At 42.0% G+C, this 3,007-nt stretch overlaps 1 protein-coding gene and 1 pseudogene across 1 annotated transcript in view; one reads left to right on the forward strand and one right to left on the reverse strand.

Annotated features, from left to right (window-relative positions):
* RELCH (RAB11 binding and LisH domain, coiled-coil and HEAT repeat containing) overlaps positions 1-3,007 on the forward strand; it is a 145,286-nt gene that overhangs the window by 24,153 nt on the left and 118,126 nt on the right. The window lies entirely within an intron of this gene.
* Positions 1,399-2,138, reverse strand: LOC101346493 (60S ribosomal protein L13a pseudogene; annotated as a pseudogene).

Genomic DNA, 3,007 nt, shown 5'->3' on the forward strand with positions numbered 1-3,007 from the left:
TACAATCATGGTGAGGATTGAAGCTGATTTTATTTTCATCAGGGATAGATGTGTGAAATAAGGAAAACTGAAGAATGTAAGGTAGAATGATAAGAGTTATGAAAGTACTGCCAAAATCTCTAGTTACATTTTATCATTGTTCTTTTAAAAAAAAATTATTGTGGTAAGTATGTATATAACAAATCATTTGCCATTTCAACATTTTTTACATGTACAGTTCAGTGAAATTAATTGCATTCATCATGTGTGCTACCATCACCTCTATCTGTTTGCAAAGTTTTCCATCACCCTTAACAAGCTCAGTGCCCCCTAAGCAGTGGGTTCCTCTTTCTCCTTCCTGCCATCCCTGGCAACTCTTAATGAAGTTTGGTTTGTGTATATTTGCCTGTTCTAGATATTTTATGTTAAGTGGGATCATATAACACTTGCCCTTTTGTGACTGATATATTTCACCCAGCATCATGTTTTCAGGGTTCATCTCTATTGTAGCATGTATCAGGACTTCATTTCTCTTTACGGCTGAGTAGTATTCCATTGTGTAGTTGTACCACATTTTAGTTATCCATTCAGCTGTTGATGGACATTTAGGCTGTTTCCATCTTTTGGCTATTGTGAATAGTGCTGCAGGTGTACAAGTATGTTTACGTCTCTGCTTGCAAGTGTATTGGGTATATACCTGGAAGTGGACTAGGATCAACTAAGCCTTGAAATAGAGCCAACCACAGTCATCAATTATTCTTCTGAATGAAATGACCTAACAAGGCTATATTAGCCTGTACTCTAGCAGCCTGTACTCTCTTTTTCAGTCTTAAAGCTTTGCTGCATTTGTTACATGTAAGTTTCTTTCTTTCTTCTTCTTTTTGTTTTGTTTTGTTTATAAACACTTTATTAGTTTTTAATTACAAAATAGAGGGAAGCAGTAAGAGCAGTGTCTGTGGCCCCTTGGTGGCAGCTCTTCCCAGTCTATACATTTATAAATACCGTTTTTTACAACCCCAGGATCACATGGTACACACAAGCTTTTTGGAACATTCTAACAACTGCAGAGTGTAGTATAAAACCATGCAGCATGTTTTTAGCAAATTCCCCATTTACCATTTAGGGTTCCTTGCAATTAGTTTTCCTGTTCACTTTAGCAAAATGATTGCAACCAAAGTGACTAGATGCGCCTGCTACCTGTTTATGTAAACTTCTAATATGTTAGTTGTGAACTCTTTAGAGAAAGGCCTTTCTGAAATGGGAGCAGTGGCTGTGAACTTGACGTAGGCCCTTTCTGCACACCACTAGGCTGCCTGTGGCACCTGGACACTGGCTATGGCTGAGAGGCCCCCACATCCCAGGGCAGCGATAGAGGAAGGGCAGGCCAGGCCTGTGAGGAATTAACAGTGTTTATTGGGTTCAGATCAGGAGTCCATGGGTCTTGAGGACCTCTGTGTATCAGTTGATCTTCTTGACCTGTTTCTGCAGCCTCATGAGCTACTGCTTCTTCCTGTGAGCTTGTCCTTCTCCTTCCTCTTCTCCTCCAGGGTGACTGTCACCACCTGGTACTTCCAGCTTACCTCGTGAGCTAGGTGGCATGGGTAGGCAAACTTATGTGTGGGCTTGAGATGTCCAACCTTAAGGGCAGCAGGAGCCACCATCCCACCATCTACTTTTTCTTGTCATAGAGGGCAGGATCCCATTGAACACCTTGAGGCGATCCAGGGCAGTCTGGCCACACTTGGTCTTGTGGGGCAGCATGCCTTGGACAGTCCACCAAAAGATGCAGCTGGGGGCCCGGAAGTGATAGGGGCTGTGGGATGGGTTGGTGCTCACGCACTTGTAGAGAAAGGCCATGTACTTCAGTTTGTTTCTGTAGAAGTTGCCAGAAATGTTGATGCCCTCGCTGTGCACGACTGCTACCCTCCAGCCCAGCAGCACCTGCTTGGCCACAGTGACTGCCAGGCAGCCCAGAAGATGGCCTCGGCTATAAAGTATCATCAGGACCTACCCCTCCGCCATCTTAGGCAGCTGCCTGGGTACGTCTAAGTTTCTTGTCTAGTCATGGAGTGTGACTAAGCCTCAAGGAAGAGGGGACTACGGTTTCAATCATGGGTGTAGCCCTCTTCCAGATTTTCCCACCGATTATTTCAAAAATTCCCAGCAATCAGAAATGATGTTGATTTGTTTTTGAAACCAGCTAGTCCTGTTTTCAGTGGATAAGATTGCTCAAGGTAGCGTCATCACATTTTATTTGTTATTTCTAACCATCTATCAGTTCTCAGCTTGTGTGCTGCCGTAGTTCAGGCCTTTAGCTGACATCTGGTTGGACCGTCAATTAGCTTCATAACTGGTTCCCATGACTTTAATGTGTTCCTCCATGCTTATTCTTTTTTGATTCTAAAAGGTATTCGTTCTTACCACTCCAGCTAAAAACCTTTTAAAATTGCTTCCTTCTGTCTAAAGCAACTTTTCCTTGATTTATTTGCAAAAATTAATATATATCACAGGAAAAAGGATTTGCAGACTTGCATAGGAATTAATTTTTTAATATTTTTTTGCACAGTATTTGATAAAAATGAGTTAAAGATGTTATATTTTGGATATGTATAATAAGGTTCTTCCCATAATTTTGCTTCTTCCTGCCTTTTCAACCATGTTGTCTGTATACAGAACTTTTACTCTACTCACATTGTTTACTCAGTGTCCCTTAAACATGTGTTCTATTTTCCTGACTTGGTGCCTTTATTTACATTTTTTCTTCTCTCCCTCTTTTTCATTTTTCCAGATTCTATGTATCCTTAAAGGAAGGTCCAGTTTATGTTCCTTTCTCTCCCTGAAACTTCTCCAGCCCATTGTTACTGTTGTTAGGCGCCCTCAAGTTCATTCCAACTCATAGCGACCCCTTGTGACAGAGTAGAACTGCTCTGTCAGGTTTTCTAGGCTGTAATCTTTGCTGGAGCTGACCACCAGGTCTTTTCCCTATGGAGCCAAGCACTTAACCGTTGTGCCACCAGGGCTCCTCTCC

Source organism: Trichechus manatus, unplaced genomic scaffold, assembly GCF_000243295.1.
Source record: "Trichechus manatus latirostris isolate Lorelei unplaced genomic scaffold, TriManLat1.0 scaffold00063, whole genome shotgun sequence".
In the NCBI taxonomy this organism is placed as follows: domain Eukaryota; kingdom Metazoa; phylum Chordata; class Mammalia; order Sirenia; family Trichechidae; genus Trichechus; species Trichechus manatus.